Here is a 15,369-nt window from a genome sequence, read left to right as displayed (position 1 = left end):
TTGAAAGATCAGCCCTTAAATTGTTTGTGCCCTGGTGCAGGCAACTGCCTTCTGTATGCCAGCTTCAAAACACCTCACATGCCACTGGATCTGTAAACATCAGCTAGTGCTAAAGTATTTAGTTTGCCTGTTATTTGCACCTGTAAAAATCAGGGATAAATCCAGGACAAATCAGTAACGGGAAAGAACAGGCTGGCCAGTTCAGTGGTCCCAGCTTTCCTGCTTGCTGGAAGCCATGGCAGGACTGGAAGATCCCCTCAGCACAACAAGGCCATGAGGTTTGGCCCCAGTAGGCTTGGGGTTGGCTTTGTCCAAGCATGCAGGATAAGATTTGTGCGGTGCAGTGTCAAACAGATCCTGGTGACTCCTGGTGGCTGAGAGGTGACAAATGACAAAGTCAAACCCAGACGTGGTTTACCCCAATCTGTAGCAGAAGCCACTCTGATTTTTAAAAATACAATTTTGTCTTCATACAAGGGAAGCAGGAAAAAGCAGCATGAACAGAGGCACACTTCAAGTTGAACAAAGCAGAGCTCTTGTTTGAAGCACTGGCAGGAGCCCAGCATCTCTCAGGGGCAGGCACTGGGGTCAGTCCTGTCCGGCTGTCCCTGCCAGGGAAGGACAAGGAGCTTTAAATTTTATTAAATGTGGTTTGTGGGGTTTTTTTTCTGTTAGTGGCTTACCTTTTTTTTTTTTTTTTTGTCTTTTTTGCAATTGATGTAGTGGTTGTGCTATGCAATATAAGCCAGAGGGTTTGTAGAATTACTGGTAGGACAGCGTCGATATGGCAAGCCAAAAGTTTGAAGAAAATTCATGCATGCAGGCTCCTAAATATGGATCTACATGGTTATTTTCAGCCAGAGTCTTGCACATCCATAGTTCTGGGTTAGAAAACATAAGCCCCAGGTGAAATGCATTTGGAGGATCTCTGCCATCTGATGTGAATGAAGACCCCTGTCACAAAGTCATCTGTATGACCTACTTGCTTCTCGCCGCTAAGGAATTGTCCAGGACTCATGTAGCAACTTCAAACTCAGGCACATTCCTCGAGCTGTGTGAGGAAGCTTGCACATTGCCTGACCACATTATATCTGCCTCTAGGCAGTGTTATCACTCCTTCCCTTCCATATGCTTAAGCAGAATTTTTACAAAAATAAATGAAATACATATGTACATTATGCAAAGAGTGTTCTTGAGCCGTGCTATATTTGGTTTTGCATGATACGTATCCAGCGTGTAGACCATTGGCACTCGTTTTTTAACTGTTAGAGATAAGCAGAGTCACAGTAAGCTATAAAAGAGTGTAAAATATGCAGGGCCTGATTCTCCGGCTCACGGAGGCCCCTTTACATCACGCTGGCACTGCACTGGAGTCTAAAAGAAAGTGCACATGTGACTGGAATCCACTTTCAGGCCCTTTTATACTGCCAAAAGAGCTTAAAGTTGCCTGAATTCAAATGAGATTCAGATGCTTGTAGTAAAAGCCGGTAGCCATCATTAAAATCTTCATTAATACTGCTGCCCCTCTGCCCCCCAGCAGTGGGGTGACCAGCAGCAGTCACCCCTGGGCACTAGGAGCTACTGGAGGATTCAGGAGCACTGTGCCTCTCACCATCCCTGGGGGTACGGGGGCGTTCCCGGGAGCAGGCACAGCAAGATGGATCCAGTGGGTGCCACCACAGGCAGGAGGATGCAGAGGCAGACAAACAGGGGCTATGTGGGAGCTGAACAGGGAGGATTATTTGGGGCTGAGTGCCCTGCTTCTCCCAGCTAGTTCCCTGCCCAAACAGGGATCCACATCACCCGAGTCTCCCTTTTCATAGCTGTTTTTTCTCCTTACAAAGAGCTGACACAGGACAAGCTGCATGTACAAGTGCAGGTACACCCGCCCTTGGTTTTAATCATTCAGCGCCAGCCAAAGAGGGAGGGACAGGAAGGCTCTGCCACCTTTCCGCTTTCCCTACGGCAGCCGCCTCCACCTTGGCCCAGGTTGGATCCAGCCACCCACCGTGCAGGCTCTGGCTCTGAGTGCCTTGCCCCAGGGCCCAGACTCAGCTGCTTCTGCATCCAGGAGGGAAACCAGAGCTGCTGGCTCGTGACTGGTGCTCAGATCACCAGTTCATGACTCTCTCCTGTGAAAAAAAAAAGTTGGTTTGCATTTAAAGTGTTAGGGAAAAGAATTTTTTTTTCTTCTTTTTTTTTTTTTTCCTTTTCCAATCCCAAAAATCACATGGCCAGACTATTTTAAACATTCCTGGCTATTCCCCCATGCACCAGCTCCCTTGGCTGGCACTGGGGTATTCTCGAAGCTCGGGTAGGAGAGTAAACTCTGCATGTATAATTTATCCATTGTAAAGGATGCAAAATCTACTGGGAACAGGAGGGGATAAGAAAGAGCGAAGACACTTGTGGATGCCAAGAATTCCAAGTGCCAGACCTTGCTAGCGCTCTTCCAAAATGGAGGGTCCTACACGGCTCCCGTTTAGCTAGAGCTGAGCCTAGCCTTGCCTGCTGTGTTGAGATTTGGCAGGCTGCAGCTCGCCATTGTTGCAAGCTCTCATCCAGGCGGCGGTGCCAAGCCTTCCCTCCGGCTGCAGCCCTTCCAGTGCCGTGCGCTAATCCCCTAGTATCTGCCTCTCCCAGATCCGGTGGGGGCACCCTTCGGAGCTGGGAAGGGAGAGGAGAGAACCCTCTCTGCAGAGTCCCCTCTCCCAGCAAGCTTCATGAAGAAGCCTTATTTGTTAACCTTAACAAATTGCCACTATCAACATAGCAGAGACATCACAAAAGAGCGGGAAATCCGCTCGCCCCGTGCTCCAGAGTTGGGCAGCTTAGTGCTGGCTCTTTCACTGGGGAAATCGAGGGATCGAGCACTGAAGCTTAACTTCTGATGCTATTTTTAATTTGCAGTTTCTCCCTTATTAGCCTGCCTACATCGTGAAAGCTCACAGGAGACACAGGTCACTCGCTCTGCCTGGCAGTCCCTTGGACAGTGTTGAAGTAGTGTCATGGACGAGCCAATGAGGGTTGTTCATCCCAGCATTCCCAACATGACCAGGCCAGCAGCTCTGCACCACCAGGCAGCCCCACAGCACTTGAGCCCCTCTCCCCTTCAGCACCCGCACCTGGGACAAGCACAGGAGCCAGCTGCCCCTTCCCCTCGGCAGAAGCACTCAGGGTCCATGAAGCCCTCCTGCAGGGCAGGAGCGAGGGAGGCCACAGTTCCCAGGCACCCACAGAGGGGCCACCCTGCAGCCCCCAGTCCACAGCTGAGGCCAACCCTCTCTGGGGCTCAGCCTTCGTAGCCATGGGTGCTCCAATGCCACGGTTGTGCAATTGCTGTAGCTACGTAGGTTTTAATTTTTAACACCATTTAACACCAGGGTTGAACACTATTTTGCAAAATGTGAATTTTGCAAAAGCAAGAACTAAGCTCTGGATGCTGTCCCCACACCCTGGCTGCCATCCCAAAGAAATCCCTGATGGAGGGAATGCAGCAAGCCTCCACTGCACTGGAGCAAAACTGGGTCCAAGGCACTTGGCCCTCCTGCCAAACCTTCTGCTTATTCCTGCAGAGGGGTCTGAGCTTGGCCCTCTTTGCAAACCACAACAGAGTCTTGCCTATGGCATGGGAAAGCATGGGCTTCCTGGCATCCCAACACAAGGAGGAAAAGGGCCAGTCATAGGTGACACACTGTTGCAGTGGCTCCAATCCACAGTGGGGACAACCCACGTCTGGCTACACCAGAATAGCTTTGGGAGCTGATGACGAGCCCCCATGGAAGAGACTCCTCTGCACCATTAAAACCCTTGACCAGAATGGAAACTGCCCATGCGAGCGATTTTCATAGAAAAGGGATGTTATCTCAGAGCAGGTTGTGCTACCTTGCATCCATAGATGTTTGAAATTATAAGACCAGACTGGTGCTGGTCTGACCACGGAGGCTGGTCAACACAGGAAGCAGCTCCAAGCCACCGGTGGCTTCCCTCCTGGAGGGGCAGGGAAGCAGTGCAACCTCCCTGTCCTGTCAGGGGTAAAATCTGCCTTTTCCATCCGATATGATAAGCACCTCCCTTCAGCAAAGCATTTGTTTTTTCTAGCACCACCACCAAGATTCCCCAGCTAGGTGTGAAAGGGTGGCTTTGGCCACAGCTGTGCTCCATGGGCCTGCCTGTCAGCATGTGCCTGGGTGTTTTAAACAGTTCACAGGAATCTGTGCTGCAAACAAAGCCATGCTGTGCCCCCTCACCCCTGCACACGTGGCCCAAGATTTATCTCAGTGTCTCTGTCCCTGCCAAGTTGCTGGTGTCAGGGTGCTTCGCCTTGCCCCCAGACCCTGCGGAGGGGGCTCCGCTTCACGCGGTGCCAAGGACAGCAGGGGACCCTGTGCTCCAAGCACCTCACTGCAGGGCCACCCTCCAGCCTTGCTGTTTATACCATACCACTGGAAAAGCCTTCCTGCAGGTTTCTGCTGAGTTGCTTCAAAGAGCTTTCTTTACCTTAATGTCCCCAGGTGGCACTTACTGTGGGAGTCAGTATTTCTAGCCTATGCATGTCTGTCCTGTGCTTACTGGGGAGGCAGGGCAAGGCAAGAAAATGATTCTTTATTGTCCTATGTCAATTTGATAACCGGCAGTAAAACTATGAAAGAAGCAAAGCAGCACCTCTGATGATAAACTCTTCAGTAAGCTGCTTTAGTCCAGCTTCCAGCAGGACAGAAAGAGGAGCATAGCAATCAAAAAGAACCTGCTCCATGAAGAGAAAAAAACAAAAGCAATCTGAAGGAGTCAAACAACTCTCTTGAAGGAAGGCAGTCTGTATCCTTCAGGAAGGGCAAAGTGCTATCACTTAACAGCCCGTCTGAACCCTTAATTGCAGGTTGTCAGGTACCATACATCTCCAAACTTTCTGATGTGCAGGGAGTGGTGTGATGGGAATAGGTAACACACAAACATCATAGGCTGGGCAGCGCAATGGAAAGACAATGTGTAAGTGCTCAGCTCCACACCAGAATATTCCTGTGTTTTCAGGCTGAGAGGCCATAGCATGCAGGATGTCAGCAGAGCAAAGTGATCGTGCAGAAGGTGTACTGGGCTCACAGCTGAGGCAAGTTAATTTCATCTAATGGTTAGGAGCCAGGTAACTAAAGTTAAGTTCCTTTATAATTCCCATTAATAGCCTATGAGAAATCAAAAAGCTCCAACAGCCTCTTCAAAAAGAGAAGGAGTAACCAATAAAATTACAAATTAGACCAGTCTAGAGAAATGTGCCTTTGCTTGCTGACTCAGTGGAAGCCAACTGAGCATCTTCTTGAGCAGAAAACAGATAATAAACGTCATCTTGAGAGATTCTCCCAGATGTTGGTTAAAGTTGAGTCTGTAGCAGAAGCTATTGAAATCTCTGCCGTAACTGTTTATTGTACAAGCTGCATTTCAGAAAAGAAACTGCACTGAGAGTCCCGCAAATGTAACAACTCATGGTAAAAACAGCTAGTGAGCACAGAGAGGGGAACAGCTCCCAAAGGGCTGCCTCTAAATGGTGTGCAGCCCCAGGCTGGTGAGGGCAGCCTCACCTCTTGGGGGGATAGTGACCTAGGGAAATCTGTCACATTGTGAGGAGTCTGCAGGGTTTTGTCCAGGCAAAATGGGGGGGGAACAGGACGGACAACCCTCCAAAGCAGGGACCCCCTGCTGTCACCAGGGCCCTCTCCAGCAGGTCTGTGACAGCCTGGCTTGACAAAATATACAAAGAGGGACAGAGGGCAGGACTTGTTCTGGGCAGGGGGTGCATGTTTTTTGTAGCCCATCACAGGCATGGAGATGGAGTGATCACAGCAACAACTGCCAGGGAAGGCTTTGTCCAAAGTCCTCATCACCCTGCAGAGCTCTGCACTGCCCTGGAGCCCTGAAGAGATGAAGCCAATATGGAGCTGGAAAACCAGGAATACTTGTCATTGTCATCGTCATCTTCTTGGGATGCAAATATAGCGTATGTTCATTTCCAAATGCACAAGAGGAATATTTACTGATTGCAAAGCCTTTTTGTATAATGTTTGACTGACAGTTTATAATTTCCATTTAGCAACACACTGTTATTCAGATTGCCTGTCCACTAATATGCTTCAAAAAAACCCCACATTAATTGCCCTTAACTGTAACTCTGTATAATGGTAAGCCATTGTTTTTTATTTTACCCATTCTATGCTGTTCCTTTCTCCTTGAATATTGCTCCTAGGCAATATTCATTGCAACTCACTTCCCATTCTACTGCAGGTGTATGGAAGTCCATGTAACACAAACACTGAGACTCCTAGACATATCGTGATCAGTGTGGAAGTGACAGAAGTTGGAAGGAAGCCATGGAGCCTACCTCTCCTGTTGGCCACTCCTGAAGGCCACTGGTGCACTCATCTGGTGCCCAGGGAACACTCCACAGCATCCTGTCCCTTACTAGTGGATTTTCATCTTCATTTATTTGCGCACATAAACATTCATATGTAGGCACACTCCACACATAACCCTCACAAACACTTATTTCTTTATAAATATATACACATCAGTTAGTTTTATTCCCTTCTAATCAGTTTGGGCATAACCTCTCAGTCATTTGAGTTTAGGAATTTGGGCATTTAAGAGAATATCTTTCAGCAAGAACAATTAACATTTTTCTTGCTCTCTGTGCCAGGTTATTCAGCCCATAATCTCTACCAATGTAAGCACCAAATGTCCCTAATTAGTACTGGGTTTTAACTTTTCTTCTTGCGCCGAAAAAAAATGAGGTCCTGATCATTTTGTACATAACTGCCAAACTTTATTTCCATTACTCATTTCTCCATCTCTCAAGATGGCACCCAATGCAGGACCCCTCCGAGAGCAGCAGGCAGCAGAGCCACCTGACTTGGAGATGGTTTTTCCAATGCTCAGAGTGCCCGCCTCCATGACAGGTGTAGCAGGAGAGCGCCTGAGGAGACATCCCCAATGCTCAGGGTTGTCCTCAGCCACGGCCGTGCCCAGTCAGTTTGGCAGTGCCCATGGGGCTGCCAGTGGTCACCTGATTTTCAAGGCAGCAGCCGCCACGTCAGGCCCTGGGGACCCTCCATGTCCTTACTAGCAGGGCAATCAGGCCCCAAGGATCTTTGTGGGAAGGGTTTGCTGCCTTTCTCCCACTCCCCCAGCGTGGCTGCCTCCCTCACTGTGCTCCAAGTGAGGAGTGAGACTCTTCTCCCCTTTCATCCCCCAGCCACAAATATCTGTGGGCCGCTGGGCAGCTGGCAGGCACCGGACCGACACCTGTGTGCCAGATCCGTCCAGCTGTGCCTGTGACACACCATCCATCTGCGGCACTTCTCACGTGCTGCCGCCAGTCGCTTTCCCTGAGGCCAGCTGGGAAAGGAGCCGGGGCCGGTGCAAGGGAGGCAGCTACAGCGGAATTTTCAAACAATGCTTTCCCTCCAAACTGATTTCCTCCTGCCGTCTTCTTGCAAGGGACAGGGCTTGCAGCTATTGCGACCCGAGGGTGCCCAGCCCTATAGGGCCAGGAGTTACTCAGAAGCTTGCTCCAAGGCCTGGGGCTGGGAGCATCCCAGTGTCACAGTGCTGGGGCATCCCTGGTGGCTCCTTCCAGGCTGGCAAGGGCTTCTCACACAGATAATATGGCTGAGATCAATGGTGCAGCTACTCGATGCTTTGCATTGCTTAGGCACTTGAGGGGTCTGCTGTACACTTTTTTTCCCTGCCTTGCCCTGATTTGTACCCAGGACAGTCGATGCCAGCAGCAGAACTTTCCCTGACTTTGCAGGGACCGGGGCTGGGCTCTGGGCAGGTGGCAAGAGAGAAGCAGACCATAGATCTTCTGAATTAATTTTGGGGTCTATCATACACTGGAAACTGAGACCTACATGATTTTCCTCATTTTCAAAGTCTCCATCTATGACAACAGCTTTGCAGGAAATTAAACAGTACTTTGAGCAGGAGTGTGCTCATGGAGATTTGATGCAAAGACTTTTTGTGATGTGGTTGAAGCCACAGGGGAACCACCTTATCTGCTCTTCTCCAGCTGCTAACCATCTCCCCAGAGGCTCCTCAGCACCTCTGGGCGAGCCACCACAGCTGACCTGCCCCACTTCTGTGTGCCCTGCCACACCAGATAAAAACATGGCAAACATATGAAAGACCTGACTGAAAAAGAAACTTTTAAAAAATACACCTCAAGAAATATCACCCAGGGAAGAGGTTAACCTTGGTTACCATGAAACATTGCACTCCCAGAGTGAGGCCCAACCACAGGCAAAGATGGCCAATCCCCTGCTTTGTGGATCTCTGACCCACCACTTGGCATGCACGGGGCCGCTCTCTTGGCACGTGGCTCCCGGGGTGGCCACTCTCTGAATGTGCACTTCTCACTTAGTCCCATGTCCAGGCAGCCACAAAGGGCCCTGCAGAGAAAGCAGGATGCTCCCAGAAAAGTGCAAGATGTGGATACCTTGGTGGGAGCCAGGCGAGCAGTCACAGCACGTACTGGCAGTGTCGTCATGGCCTTGCTTAACCCCTCTCGAGCAAAGGCTGGATGGTAATTAAAGGCATGCCGGGTGCCAGTGAAGCTGGCAAAGTTGCTGCTGATCTGCATCAGTTCAGTGGTGGAAGATTTCACAAAGAAAACATCCATCACTGCATTTGCTGCAGCAGAGGGGTTCACCCATCGCTGCCATGACCCATTGTCCCATCGTTCCCCACATGCCAGGGGACAGCAAGGCACCTGCAGGTACGAGGGCCCTGGGAAGGACAGCTAGGAGCAACCAGAGCAGCATGGAGAAGCTGGTTTTCCTCTAATGGCAAGCTTCAAATCCCCAGTGCTTTTCCACAAACTGATCCACCACCCAAAAACTCTGCATCCTGCTTCTGCTTTTACTTTGCAATCAAAAGGCAGGAAGATTCTCCTACTACCCTCCCTGCCCTGAGCAGAAAAGTTCCTTCCCCCACGTTCTCTGCTATACTTCCCAAATTACTTTTGCATTTTTCCTTTGCTTTAAGTACTTGCCCCAGCTGACTTGTGTGGGTCAAACAAGAGCCCGCTGGCGCCCATGACATTATGCTCCCAGATCAGCACATCCTTCTCCTCATCGTCATGCAGAGCATAATTTTCACCTGTTATTGAAAATTCAATATTGGGAGTTTCTAATTCCAAAGATTTTGATTTTTCAATAAAAAAGTGAAAATGAATCTCGGCGGGATTGCAGCAGAAATGTTGCAAATGAGCTGCTCACATAAAGCAGAGAGGGAAGAAAAACACGGAGGAAGAGAAGGACAGAGTAAAGGAGAGGAAAACACAGAGACAGCCCGTCCAGACCAGTTTAAATAATGCAGGTGAAAAACATGACCAGTAGCAGAGATGTAGTTTTTTGGGCTGCCGTGCACAATCCAATGGAAAGTAGTGCTGCTTGCTCACTGCCCCATCAGTTGGTTAGACCGTATCCCACTGCAGCATCCCTGACTGCCCTGCTTACTTCAGTGCTCATGTGCCTACAGCTCAGTTTAGGCCACTCATGTATCAGGGCCCCCCAGATTTCGTAGCCATTCTGTACATGTCTTACTGTACATGACTTACATGTGTGTAAGTCCTTGTCAATGTCATCCTTATTAAATTGAATGGGACTTTTCTATCAGGGTTAATTGGATGGTTAAAACAACAGATAAGTGTTTTAAAAAAAAAAAGAGTCTTTTAACCAAACTTAACTATGAGTCTGTTTTCCCTATTATTTCTAATAAAATAGCCTGTATTAAATATTAATAGATTGCTTTTTGGTCTTCTGTGTAGTTGGAAATTTCAGTGGATGAAGGGGATGGTGTTAGTCCTTCGTTAGCCATGAGGGTATGTTACTTTCTCTCCTAGATCCAGTGTTTTACTTGGAGACCTGTCTCCTACTGACATCTAAATCTGAATTCTCTCAGCTTTGTGTGAATCACCTTGCACGCAGCAAGTTTAAAACACGGCTTCCTATCTTTTGCCTCTCCTGTTTTGCAGATGAATCCCTGTTTCTGATAGCTCTGCACAACCCCATCCCTCCATCCAGACACCCACCCATCCCTCCATCCACCCCTCCATTCATCCTTCCATCCGTCTCTCCTCACTGTCTCTCCATGGAGTCACCTGGGCAGCGGCTCCTGTGGGTGCCTCCCCCAGGCTCACATCCAAGTTCGCTCTCTGCTGCTTGCAGATTCTTTCTGCATAACATCTCTGAGATATGGCCTTCCTTACCCATCTGTACAGCTAAAGCTCTTGTCAAGACTCTCAGCATTTCACATCTCAATTACTGTAAAATCCTTCTCCTTGCTTGGCAAATGCAGCTTCATCCAGCGCTTCCTACTCCATCTCCCTGCCCAGCCACTACCGTACCCGCCAACCACAGCTTAAAATCATTTATGCTCAAAAGGATCACACACAAACACCTCTTGCGAGTTATTTTTCTTGCTGGCAATCTCAAAACAACAGTGAAGCTACAGGCTCCCACCTGGATTTGATTTTAGAGGTACAGCCCGCGACACCAGGAATGGTGAGCAGGAACTGGCTTACACATCTCACCACCATGCTGAGATCAAATAAAGCACCTGGGGCCAAACTCGGCCCGTGAAGTATCACTGCCTTTAGTTCCCCTGGCAATGCTCGAGGGTGCCAGCTCTAGCTCAGAAACCCCACGTCCTGCAGTGGCACGTGCCATCCCCCAACGCTGACCTGTCTCCAAACCAACACAAGCTTATGCCTTATGGATTCTGGTGTATTTAATACTTACAAATCCTTCTGCTGTTGCTGTGTAGATTCTCCTTTTTTCCCCCTCATCCTCTCTTTGCTGAGCTGCTTTTCTTCTTCCTTCTCCTCCTGCTGCTTCTTTCTTCCCCTTCATCTCCCCTCCACCTTGCGAGGAAGCATGGAGCTGGCTCCCCCATTTTGCTCCTATTTATTCTCAGGTCTGTGTGGCTTTTACTTGGTGTTCTCTGTTATGAAGACAGCACACTGAGAGTTTAAACAAATTTGGCTTTAGGTGCTTTAATGAAAAATTAACGGATTCAATACTGGTTTCACCATCAAAAGAAGAACATTAATGTTTAATATTTAAACAATGCATCTTCACAGTAATTCCATCCCATTTCACACAGAGAACCCACAGTAAATGCCTGGGGTAAGGCAATAAAAATACCAAACTGTAACACTATTTACTATTTTAACTGTGTCTTTCACAGTTTATACAGCTCCTTTACAAAGAGAATTGGATCATTTTTTAATGACAATTCCCCCTATCCTCTGCCATTGCAATAGGTAAGAATATTAGATTTCAGATCATAGTCCTGGCTGCTTAAGCCTTTCCAAGACTGAGGATATGAAACTGTTATGCAAACTAGTTGCCCTTTAAATGCATCTTTAGGAAAAAAAAATGCAACATCTCACTGAAGAATGATTGAGTTGACATTTCATCTTCAGCGCATACTGTCCAGGTACAGGTCTCAAAGAAAAGCTTCAAATGATGGAGTGGCTTCAGCATCCATAAATTTGTGATGTCTCCCCAAATTACTGTACTAAAGGGATTTCTTGCCTTAAAATGGAATTCTGCCTTTCACTGTGGTCAGAGTATCACCCCACATGGGTCTGGACTCCCCACGCTCAGGAGCGCCTTCCCTGGAAAGCGCAAATCCATCATGAGTGCCAGCACTTTGGAGCAGATGTTGACAGTGACACCTGGCCTCAGGAGGAGCTGTGGGCTTGTTTTCTCTCCATTTTCCCTTCAGCCGAAGGCCAAGACTTCCGTATGCTCATTATTTATGAATAACCTTTTGACTATGCAGTGCTCTCCCTAATACAACATAAACAACTTGGAAAAAAAAACCACCTCAGAAAGGAGGAAACATCAATAACCTTGTATTGCCTGGATTGGCTTCAAGATCCTTTTACACGTAAAATGAGAATTATTTCTTAAACTGAGAGTATTTAACTGGAGAAAAGATTCTCACTTCAGTAAATATCCATCTATAAAAAAGCATAATCCAGTTGGATAGCAAGAAAACAAATCACATACACTATAATACAGAGGAAAGAATCTAATGCTTCCAGATGCATATTACAGGAAAATAATTAAATATCAGCCTTGGTAGGAGACATCATGTTTGACATAGATAAAGAAGAAAGCTCTGTTGACGTGAACCCAGAAATAAAACAGAGGAGGAAAGCACTTAAATATAAAAAGTAATCAAAGAAGTAACTTGTCTGCCTTGATCGTGCTTCCAGAAAGTTTCTGGGTCATCTGTCCATGCAGTTTTCCTGCTTTCAAATCTAAATTCTGTAGCATAACAACTATTAGACAGGAAAAGATGGACAGTGAAACCGGATGCAGACAAGGCTTTTCAAGCCAAGGCAAGAAACATCTCCTGACAATCCTGATTAAAATGTCTCAGTGCACTTTACACGGTGCACATAAGAAGGTAAATATATCTTTAGAAAAAACACTGGAATAAGACTTCCTCAGCCACAGAGCTGGGACCCCTGCTTGCACAAAATCCCTACTATCCCATATGCCATGAGGTCATATGTTGGGGTGTTTTGATTCCCCCTAAGGTAATAAGATGTTAAGATCAAGAATGTTCTTCTAAGAGCTGCCATGTCCAAACAGTTGTGGATTATGTGTGCTGAAGGTTAATGCTGCTTTTAATCATCCGTCTTCCTGGAGCAGCTTGGAGAACTGTTCATATGAAGCCTAACGGCTTCCAGGTTACCCACCCCCAAAATCCTGATGTCCCCACACAGCCAAAGTCTTCTCACTGATGGCTACCACATGCCCTCAGTCTGTGAGGCTGTGAGCAGTCTAACATAAGAGCCAACGCCCTCCAGTCCTGTTCCTTGCAACACTACCCTTTACCCAACTGCCCTTCTGGTTCTGCACTCTTCGGTGATACCCTTAAAACTGGGAGCACTTCTTCCTGCTCTTCTCCCCGCGAATTGTGCCCTCGGCTCCCAGTGGAGCCAGTTTCCCTCCCCCAGGCGGGCTGATGGGCTTTGGCTGGGGGCCATTTTGGCGGGATGCGAGGAAGCACCCTGCTCAGATTGCAATCAAGTGGAGAACATGCCGTCCCGTAATTATGCAGTTGTGCATGGTGCAGTGCAGAGGGTCCTGCAATTCAAACTGCAGCTGCAATTCACATCACAAGTAAAATGAGTGTATTTTTCGAGGGGGAACGGTGACACACAAGCCCTGTCTTAACTATGGCTAATTCCACTTTCCTTGGCTACAATTTACTCCCCTGGCAATCACTGCCCCATCTGTGAGGTCTTCAGCAAGAGGAAAACCTCATATCGAGGACCTCAGAAGAGCAATGTGGGGACACATTGTGATGCTCAAGAAACTTGCTTCCATGCTGAATGGCAGTTTTGTAACAGGTTCAGATTTTCGACGGTCTGTATCACATTCAGCAGCAGCGTTCCATGTGCAAGATAAAGCCTTTTAACTCAGCTTTCTCACTTGTTTCCAGAAATTTTCACTTGTGGCAAGTACTAGGAGAGGGAGATGCTGCTTCCCTGCAGGGGCAGGTGATACCTGCTAGTTTAGGACGGTTTCCATTAGCATACAGGGCCAGGAAAATGTCAAACTAGGAAGGAGAAGAGGAATGGCCTCAGATGCACTCGCTGAACTACTCCGGTAGGAAAAGCATTTACTTCATTCAGTTGCTTGTCACAGCTTTTTTGTGTTGGTGCCATACACAAATATGCACTTAGAGCCAATTTTTGCACACCCTTGCAGGCCCTTCGCCTTGGGTACGGGAATCTGGACTTGCTGTCGGTGTGCAATGCAAATAAACAGGGTTTAATCCAAGAACTTTTTACTGTTTTGTAAGTTTGCAAAGAGCTTCACATGAAAGCCTACATTGTTTTGAAGTGCTAGACATTTTCCTGCTCTAAAGTTTCTAACAGGGAACTTCTGCTTGGTTTTGGATTCAGGTCTTGTCGGTTCCTTGGCTGCCAAAATGACTTTTGTGAGGCAGATAAAACTTGGAATAGATCTGGTTCAACCTTTGCAGCCAGCTCCTACGCCTATGAAGTTTCTGAAACAAAACCCAGAGTCTCTGAGGGAATAAAAAAAAAAAAAAATTCCACCTCCACTTTCGATTGCGGTTCGGTTCTCAGCCGGGTTTTACGGTTTGGTCTTGTCGCTGCCCTAAAATCGGTCAGTGAAACCCCCTTTTGAGCTGGCCATCGCTTTAATCCCTTTTTCCCCCTGGAGGTGCGAGCCCCTCGCAGCGCGGGCAGGGCGTGCGCGTCGCTCACAAAGGAGGAGCCGTGGCCGGGACCGGCCGGGAGCCGCTCCCGCCGGCCCGAGGCTCCGGGGTGGGAGAAACCCGTCATTCCTCCATCCATCCCGGCGCGGGGCATCCGCGCGTGCCGCTGGGAAAATTACCTGCGTAACGGCGCAGAAAAGAAAAAGAAATAAAAAGACAAAAGGTGCTCTAATGCCCGGGGTGATGGCTTTCTCTGAGAGCCCCGTTCACCCCCGCGGCCCCTCTGCCCGGTCCCCGCCGGCCGTGCTCTGGCGGTGACTCCGAGCGGGCCGCTCGGCGCGGCAGGAGCGGGGCCGCCCTGCGGGACTGGTGGGCGGCGGAGCAGCGGCGCTGCCCCGGGGGCGGAGGGGAAAGGGAAGGGGAAGGGGAAGGCGGCGGCGGGGCTCCCGGGAGCCGCCGTCCCTCGGCGCCCGCCCGCTCTCCGCCCGGCGCGGCCCCGCCGCCGCCGCCGCCGCCACAACCGTGAGCGGCGAGGGACCCCTGGCGGCCGCCGCCCGGCCCGCTCCGCTGCCCCCGCCCCGCCACCGCCGCCCGCCCCGCTCCGCTCCGCCCCGGGGGCCCGACAGCAGCCGGGGCAGCCGGGGGTCATCCCTGCGCCGCGGGATGTGGGGCGTTCGTGGCTCTGTGAGGCGGGGAGGAGCCCTCAGGTCCCCCTGCGACGGGGTGCGGGATCCCCCCCCCCGCCCTCGCGCTGGGTCCTTCGCCCTCGACGGGAAAGGTCAAGCAGAAATAAATAAGCGTGAGCGGGTGTCGGCGTTGGTGTCAGTCCCCGGGGATGTCTCCCAGCCTCGCAGAACCGAAACCTCAACGCCGCCCTCGGGCGAGGGGCAGCCTGGGCCGATCCACGCCGGGCTGCGCCTCCGCACCCAGCTCCTTTCTAGGGGCGCGGAGGGCGGAGGGGATGCACATTCCTGAGCCGCGCCGCGCCTTTCCCTGGAGGGGCGGCGGGAGAGTTTGTTTGTGCTTGGGCAGCCGCCGGCAGTTTGCAAAACTTTTAACACTTAGCCCGTGCCCAGAAATATAAAATACAAAAAATACAAAAGTATGTATACG

At 49.5% G+C, this 15,369-nt stretch overlaps 1 long non-coding RNA gene across 3 annotated transcripts in view; it reads right to left on the bottom strand.

Annotated features, from left to right (window-relative positions):
- The window catches only part of LOC126639888 (uncharacterized), a 40,652-nt gene extending 26,126 nt beyond the window's left edge, over positions 1-14,526 (bottom strand). The window contains exons 1-2 of one of the 3 annotated variants that reach the window (XR_007628901.1): positions 10,788-14,526; positions 2,009-2,132 (exon numbers count right to left, since the gene is read on the bottom strand). This is a non-coding gene — a long non-coding RNA (uncharacterized LOC126639888). The remainder of the gene's footprint in view (positions 1-2,008; positions 2,133-10,787) is intronic. The other 2 variants (XR_007628902.1, XR_007628900.1) reach the window with 2 other exon arrangements.
- Between the last annotated feature and the right edge of the window lie 843 nt (positions 14,527-15,369).

The sequence above is a fragment of the Myiozetetes cayanensis genome, unplaced genomic scaffold (genome assembly GCF_022539395.1).
Source record: "Myiozetetes cayanensis isolate MyiCay16 unplaced genomic scaffold, myiCay2020 scf2-11, whole genome shotgun sequence".
Taxonomy (NCBI): domain Eukaryota; kingdom Metazoa; phylum Chordata; class Aves; order Passeriformes; family Tyrannidae; genus Myiozetetes; species Myiozetetes cayanensis.
This window is presented reverse-complemented; position numbering and strand designations above follow the sequence as displayed.